The sequence below is a fragment of the Coenobita brevimanus genome, chromosome 116, assembly GCF_032717465.1.
Source record: "Coenobita brevimanus isolate Jiangsu-jjx chromosome 116, ASM3271746v2, whole genome shotgun sequence".
Lineage (NCBI taxonomy): Eukaryota > Metazoa > Arthropoda > Malacostraca > Decapoda > Coenobitidae > Coenobita > Coenobita brevimanus.
Window position 1 is genome coordinate 41,410,919 of NC_137069.1, and position 9,139 is coordinate 41,420,057.

The window sequence follows — 9,139 nt, forward strand, 5'->3', positions numbered from 1 at the left end:
TTGGATTGCTTCGTTTGTCATTTTTACGCACCTTTCAAGTGACTAGGTGTGTGGTGGCAAGTCTGGAACTTCCATGAGTTTCTCCAGAAACTCTCTGAGTGGTAAAGGGGGGCGCGGGAGCACAGTGGTAGCGCGCTGGACTCGTGATCGGGGGATTGCGAGTTCGAGCCTCGCCCGGGCTGCCGTGCCAGGAGTGGTAGCTCGCTCCTGTAACCCTAGCGGGGTTATATAGTCCAATACAGGGCTTAGCTCGGGGGAACTCCATTTCTCCCATTTTTCTCTGAGTGGTAAGCCTTCATGTCCAAGGTGGATCAGTTATATGAGTGTTCCAGTCAATGAGCTCAACAAGTTTGGTGGCATCAGGATTAATGTTGGGTGTCTTTCTGGGTCTGACACTGCAGTCTCCAACCTGTGTCTCCATATCTTCTTCATCTCTAACTGCACAAATTCTTTCAGCTACCTCCCTCCATTCTTCTGGTTCATCGCTGCACAACATAGCCTGAAGTACAGCTTCACAATGCGCTTACCAGGCACAACGCTTCACTGTTGGCATCACTATGTCTACCATTTGCTTCTTCTGACTCCTCAAAAATTGTAGTTGGTATAACACATGCCTCGGACCATCCGCCCAACTAGAATTTAACTTAATATTAAACCAATTAGGTACGTAGACCTCCACAATGAATTCCACTATCATTCTCCATTTTTTTTTAGGCTTGCTCCTTTCAAAACATTATTGGATATCCACAGTCTGCAAAATCTCAATGCCATCTCAAGCCACCTGCTGTGAGACACTGGTCCAATCTCCAGGAGAGCAAGATCCTTGGGCAGATTTCCTGATCTGATGGCAGTGACAATCCTGTAGCAGTATGACTGATCGGTGCTGAGGTGTTTGATGACCTCTTGACTGAGGTTGGGCAACGGGGGTCCTACAGTTATCATGGTTAATTTAGGATTGATTTCCAACTCCGTGGCAGTGTCTAACGTAGATCTTAGAATCCCAGACAACCTATTTGTTCAGGGTCTTGCCATCTAGGTCTGCCACCAGATGTCTTAGGCTCAGCTTTCCTGTATGCAGATCACAAACAATCCAAACCATCCTTTTTCCCAGGTTTAGCTCCACTTCATACATAACTCCCCCTGACCAGCCAGTGTTGACATTGGTACTGTCACCCCCAGTAGCCACCAGGGTTTTATCTGCTCCTCTCTCTTTCAGCCATTCCACCAGATGGTCAGCAATTACCTTAGCATGGCTCCTATTTTCTGTTGCCTCCTCTGGGACAAAATGCCACAAGTATTTGCCACCTGGTTCACTACATACTGTGTGGTGTTATTCTTTGAAAAGGCTAGGAAAAAGCCTGTTACTGCCCCCAGCTTCCAACATTATTTTGGTGTCATCTCTTCTCCCATCAAAGAAGATACAGGTGATTCAATTTTCTCTAATTTTCTCCTCTGCATTTTTAATAAATCCCTTGCTAGTCTCTCCTGGGCTATTCTCACATTGTTGTGATCAATCACCAGTGTTGTGTCTGTCTCTGTGATGAGACCAGCATCTATCCAGGCGGCAGTCGCAATTTCAGCAGTCTCCCGGTGCTTAAGACTGGCCAAAGCCATATTGGTTATTTCTTCTGTACTGTATTTCTTTCTTTTTGTCACTGGAAAGGCTGATGTTGAAGCTTCTGGGAAAGAAACATCAACATCCTCATCATCCTCATTGGACGTTGTCTCCTATTCAAAACCTGGCTCTTCTCTAAACAGTTCCTCACTCTTTGCTGATACTTCACTCTTTTTCATCCTGTTCTCTGCTGCCTTTTCTCTCTCTTCCTTTCTCTGTAATACTTCTCTTTGTCGCTTGGTTTCCTTGTGGTCGGTAAGGCCCATCTGAGATGGTCCTACACTGCCAACCTTTTCCCTTTGACCTTTTATGAAGGCAAGCTCCTGGATTGGTATTTTCTGTTCTTGCCTACAGGTGCAGTCAACATGAACCTCACTGGAGCAGTTTGAGTTACATCCTGCCTCACTGTAACTTCTTATTTCACAGTGACAGTTAAAAATATCTAGTAGTCTGTCCAGCTTCATTTTGATTCTGTCCTTGACTTCAACTTTTACATTCCCGGGAGCTACTTTTATAGCCTCATCTCATAACGCCTTTACCTTTATCCTGATCCTAACTTCACTGTTAATTACAGGCACTTTGAATAAAGCATTAGCCTTCTCCCACTGACCTATTAGGGAAGGAACAATATCATTATTGATCAGGTAAGTGATAGGATAATTGCGTCTGTCCTATTCCATCTGCTCTCTCCTAAGCAGGCCATACCTGAGCAGATCTCTTGCTGTTGGGAGTTCAGCTGGGGGCAGAACTTTTCCACATCCCACCAAAAGACTGAGATGACAGGTTGACTTTGCACGGGTTTTAACTGTTCTCTGACTCATTTTCAAAACACTAACTGCTGTGAAACAGTTTGTAATTCATGTGAGTATGTCTCTGTCACCAGCCCAGAATCCTGTTAAATGCACTGTAATCTAACTGTAAAAAGGCATATTTTATATCAGAAGTCCAGTTTATTAGAAACAAGGTAAATTGTAGATTGACAACAGCCAAGCAAAATTTAACTTGTCATAGTCATTTTTAAAGGTTTGTCTTTATCCGTTTGTAAGATCAAAAACGGTATTATGAAACCATGATCTGAGTTTCATCAACTCATTAAAACCAAAAATACTCTATACTGGAGTCTAGAAAAAAAAAAAAAAATAAAATAATACATCCATCTTTTATATAATTTGATGGTAAATATATCACTTGAGAAAAAATTATTGGGTACCTGCATTTAACGATTATGTAATTTTATTGGATAGATCCATCAAAAAGACAAAATATATGTAGGACAATGACCTTTAAAACGAAAACCAAGTACGAGTATACAGTTTGCTTTTCTGGATAAAAAGGACCCATTTTATAACTAGTACTCAGTAAATTTAGGATTTTGCTAAAATTGACACACCCTAGTGTAAAAAGCAACATTAAATCGCTTAGAAAAGGTGTTAGGGACCCTGAAGCCTCATCTTCCCAGCAGCGATCAGTCAGCCATATTCTCCCCACACACCTGCCCTCTCACACACCTGTCCTCTCACGCCAGTCCTGTCACCTTGATCGATTTCTACACCTGTCTTTGATCGGTCAGCCAGTGTCAGCCAGGAGGATCGGGAGAGGGGTAGGTGAGGCGTGATGTCGTCAGCCTCGTCAGCTCAAAGAAGAACTATAGGCGTGAAAGTTGGCTGACACTTCCTTGACGACATTTGTGCTTGTGTATGGGGGGGTTGCGGGGGGGGCTGGAGGTTTAGGTGTCTGTGTGAGGGGAATGCGGGTGGGGTGTGAGGTGTGTGTGTGTGTAGGGGGCTGATGTGTGTGTGGGAGGGGTGATGTGTGTGTGTAGGGGGGGGTGATGTGTGTGTGGGAGGGGTGATGTGTGTGTGTGTGTGTGTGTGTGTAATTCACCGGGTCGGTCAGGATCACTTGATGGTCGTGATGGTCAGCTTTTACCCTCCCGGAAGGGAGCTGAGAGCTCATATAGTCCGATCTAAGGGCAAGGCTGTGACCTTCACACACGCACACACCCGTCCTCTTGCTCAAGGGGGACAGTAACCACCCACTTCGTCAGTGAAACTTTTCGCAACCTGAGCGAGGCGCGAACTCCCGTCCACCAGTTGGCAAGCGAGAACGTTACCACTGCACCAGCGAGTGTGTGTGTGTGTGTGTGTGTGTGTGTGTGTGTGTGTGTGTGTGTGTGTGTGTGATGGCAGTATGAAGCAAATAACAAATAATCATGCAATGGAGGAGTACTTTGCATGAAAATGTTGTGCTTACCGACGGCAATATGAAGTACACAACAAAAGAGTATGAAAAGGAAGGCTAGTCCTTGGCATCTGAAGAGGAATGGAAAATATGGAGGGCAGAACACAATCCAGGGAGGAAGCTACAGTAATTATTCTATGTGATGGCAATATCAACCACACAGCAAAAGAGTATGAGAAGAAAAAATACTGAGAATTATGAAAAAAAGGGTACAATGCTGGTACGGGTTTGTCAGTGAGATTTTGCTATTAACCTTACAGGCAACAGAAGCATTGAGTCTTTTACTATACTCTTTTTACTCTAACTTGGCCTAAAATTGACAACTCTACTATGAATGCTGCATTGCAGCAATATACTAATACTAGAATATGATGCTAGTCATGAAGAAGTGTCGTGGAAAGGATGTAGAGCCATAGCATTGTCTGCATCTAGCCTTCTACTATACTCTTTTTACTCTAACTTGGCCTGAAACTGAAAATTCTCCACCTTCAATGTCGTTGTAGCAATAGACTAATATTAGAATATAATGCTAGTCACGAAGAAGTACCGTGGAAAGGATGCAGTCATAGTATTGTCTTTTTCCGTATCGAGCCTTCTACAATACTCGTTTTACTTTAACTTGGACTAAAATTGACAACTCTCCACCTTCAATGCTGAGTTGTAGCAATAGACTAATACTAGAATATGATGCTAGTCACGAAGAAGTGCTGTGGAAAGACTGCAGAGCCACTGCATTGTCTTTTTCTTCCGTTGGGTTACGTGAAATAAGTTACAAAATGACAAGAATCTGGGTCAAGTTAGAGTAAATGGCTTTGATGCTTACCGTAACACCTCTTCCTTAGCAATTTATTATGCAGTGGAATATTGTTGAAGTAAAGTAAGTCCATATCAAAGCAATTTAAATAGGATACAGGAGGCTACTAAGGCGAAATAAGCAAAATAATTCGCTAAGGATGAGGTGTTACGAAGCTTCTTGGCCACTTAAAATACAGAATTAAGGCTAATATTCTTGTCGGGTAAGGAGGCTCCCTAGCACCTCTTCCTTAGCGATTTATTTTAAGGAATATCTAGTTAATATACTTTTGTGTGTTATCTGTGCAGAATACGGCGATGTTGGAAGGATTATGTAACACATATTAAGACAGTAAGGTGTAATAAGCTAACAAGATGCGGTGCCAAGGCACCGCAGACCCGACCCCGGCAGTCATTTTGGTGCTGACGTATAAACACAACAGGATATCTAGTCAAAGATGTCTCACATCAAATTTGGAGTAAATCGGGTGAAAACTGATGATTCTATGCCCATTTGAAATTTTATGCTCGACCCTCCAGACATTGACCCCCTACCAGTAACTGGGGGGTGACCCAAATGATGTAATGAGGCATGTTATAGGATGCAGATATGAAAGATGCACCTTTAGGCTTTGGCTTCATGTCAATATGACGAATTTGAAAGGAGTTGTGGCGAAAAAAAACGATTTTTACCCATCCCTGTTTTTTTTACCTTTTTTGGCCCTACAGCCTGGGCCTTCGCCCAACCTGACCCTAAATTTAATCAGGTGATCAGAAGGTCATAGCCCATTATCTCTATAATTTGGGTCAAAATCGCACCAGTAGTTTTCGCGTAAAGTTGTTAACAGCCGGACCAAAAAAAAAAAAAAAAAGCCAAACCGAATGAAAACAATACCCGTCTCCGAGCCCCTCCGGGGCAGGGACAGGTAATAAATAGCTTAGTAAAAGATGCTAGGGGGCCTTCTTAACCTACGATGTTAGGGGGCTTTCTTAACCGACGGATGTAAGAGTGACGATCAGATCAGCCGTATTGCTGGTGGTATTGGACGCTACTTAACACTTTTTTCTTAGCGATTTATTGTGGGTGATAAATAAATAAAAAACATTGTCTGTCTACCTAACCCCAGCACAGTAGACAGGCTTTAATCTCTCTCTCTCTCTCTCTCTCACACACACACACACACACACACACACACACACACACACACACACACACACACACATACACGGAACTTGGCAGCCTCCTAGGACCACGTGACTAAGGCTCAATAAGGCAGCTTGACTCTGATGTAAATGTATCGGTGCTGGGAGGAGGCCAGAGTCAGTGAAAAGAATGGGGAAGGAAAGTGGGAGGGGGTGGGGTGAGGGAGTGGAGGAAGAGGGAGGGGGTGAGGGAAAGGAGAAGGAGAGAGAGAAGTTCGAAGGAAAGGTTGTTATGGTGGGGGGAACGAATGAAGGGATGAGGGGAGGTGTTAAAGGGGGGCGGGGGGAAGAGGCGGGCGCGGAGGCGGAGGGATGAGGCGGGGAGAGAGAAAAGGTGATGTTCGAAGGAGGGCATTGTGATAGTGGGAGGAAGGGTTCGAGAGTGAGTGAGTTGTGAGTGGGGGAAAGAAGTGTGGTAGAGGGGAAGAGGGGAATGAAAAGGTAGCGGACAGAGGAGAGGGCGAGAGGAGTGTGAGTGGGTTGAGGGTGGGGGAAAGAAAGATGGAAGTGGGAAAGGTGAATGAAGGAAGGGAGAGTTGGGGAAAGGGGGGAGAGGGTTGGAAAATGAGTGAGTCATAGGGAGAGGGAAGAAGGATGGAGGGGGGGGAGGTGTAAGTAGAGGGGGATTGTTATAATGGAAGGGACGGAAGGGGGAAAGTTGAGGGAGATGGAGACTCAGGGTGTGGTGGGTGAGAAAGAGAAGGATAGAGGAGAGGGAAGGGGGTTGTGAAGGGGGGGAAGGAAGGAAGATGGCTCGGAGGGAGGGAGGGAAGATAGCTGAGATGGAGGGAGAGAAGATTGTTGGGAGGGAGAGGGAGAGAGAGAGAGAGAGAGAGAGGATTGTGGGTGGGTGGGAGGGAGGGAGGGAGGGAGGGAGAGAAGACTGTTGGGAGGGAGGGAGGGAAATATGTTGGGAGGGAAGGAGGGAGAGAAGATTGTGGGAGGGAGAGGAAGATTGTTGAGAGGGGGGAAAAGACTGTTGGTAGGGGGGAGGGATGAGGGAGTTGTAGCACAGGATGAGGAGGAATGGGAGTGGTGGGTGAGGGAAGGGGGGGAAGAAGTCTTCTGGGGAGGTAAAAGAGAGTTAAGGGGGTGGAAGAGGGAGGGGTGGGCAAGTGGAAGGGAAGGGGTGTGGGGGTGGAAGGGAAGCTGTGAGAGGGTGCAAGGGGAAGGGGAACTATGAGGGAGGGAGCATCATTGGGAGCTCCCCTCATCAATATCACGACAATTAAGGGCTTGTGGGGTGTAGGCGGCTCCCTGACACGCCTTCCTTTCCAGGTTATTTATGCACCATCACCCCAACAATTACCGAAGGGATATGGGATTTGGGAGGCTCTCTGACACCACCCTACCAATTACCTTCGACGTATACCACCGATTTTTGGCTACTTCAGGGCCTGTGGTGCTAGGAGGCTCCCTGACACTTCCTCCTCACCAGTTTACTTTTATTTTCTATCAATAATACTATAAGTTAGGGCTTGTGGTGTTAGGAGGCTCACTATACTGCTTTCAACTAAACCTGTCTCAAATTCTCGTCTCTTTGAAGCTTATGTCACGGTGTTCAGTGGCGGCAAAAGACAGTGTTACGGGTCCATATCTTCCTCATGACTAGCATCATATTGAGGTGTCAATTTACAGCAACAACTCAGCATTCAAGATGGAGAGATGGCGATTTTAGGTCAAGTTAGTGGGAAAGAAGTATAACACCTCTACATAACCGATTTATTTTGCATATTACACCTACCTGACCTTTTCTGTGTTATATACAAATCATTCCAGTATCGCCAAACTCTGCATGAATAACGTACAAAAAGATAATAACCAGCCTTATCCAAAAATAAATCGCTAAGGAAGAGGTGCTAGGGAGATATTAACCAGCCATTTCCAAAAATAAATCGCTAAGGAAGAGGTGCTAGGGAGCCTCCTTAACTATCTAGAATATGGGTCCTTGAATCCGGAGACTTATTTTATACTACTTTTTTTTTTTTTTTTTTTACCAATTGTTTTTATTTAAATTAAGAATGATCTCTATTATGGAGGGGGCCTATTAATACTGTAAATTTTTCTCCTTCCGGATCTAAAATTTTCTCATGACTTAAATATCACCTTCTGTAGATAAAAAACAACAACAACAACAACAACTACTACTACTAATACTACTGCTATCATTACTACTACCACTCCTACTACTACTACTATCATTACTACTACTACTACAACTGCTACTACTACTACTACCACTATTAATAATAGTAGTAGTAATAATAATAATAATAATAATAATAATAATAATAATAATAATAATAATAATAATAATAATAATAATAATAAAAAATAAAAAAAAACAATATATAAATACATTAAAAACTCATGTTCATCTATGGATAAATATCCAGCCCATGACATTAAAAAACAGAATCAATGCACCATATAAACTAGAGGGGCACTCAGAGAGCGTATACCTCCACCAATGCCTGATTCGGATCCAGATACGCCCCCAAATTCAAACAATTCTTCCTTGGGCCATGGACCACCCTTCCACAAAATTTCAGTGAAATTCTTTGAGAACTTTAAGAGATACTGCGCGGTAGGTTCCGGATCCGGATACCCAAAAAATTTAAACAATTTTTTCTTGGCCCATGGCCCACCCTTCCAAAAAATTTCATTGAAATTCATTGAGAACTTTTGGAGATATGATGTAAACAAACAAACAAAAAACTCCGGATCACAACCAAAATCTATCCGATTGTTTATTGGGCCATACCCTAGACCTCCAAAAAATATCCACAAAATACGTTCATAACTTTTTGAGTAATCCTGCTAACACACAGATACACAGACAGACAAACAAACAATGCTAGGTAAAACACATACCTCCTGGCGAAGGCAAAAAAAAAAAAAAAAAAAAAAAAATTAAGCTACAAAATAAATAATACACAGCCAAGTAAAGATATGTTAGGGAGCCATCAAAGTCCACCGCGGGGTATGTGGACTATAAGCTTGAGCTCCTGACACACTGTGGTATATTGGCGCACCATTATATATCTCCGCATATACCCACGTCCAATAACACATCAACCCCATCCTGTCTTGTGTTAGGGCAAACAATGAAACAGGTCATAATTAATCATGCTTACGGTAAAATGAAATACCGTGACCAAATTTGTCTTGTTCTTATTTTTTCTGGGAGGGAACAACATTGTGGGTTTCTAGCCTTTGGTTCCTTCTTCCTTAAAAAAAATAAAAAGTGGTGCCAGTCCCAATAAACCTCGCCCGACAGCAGTTGTT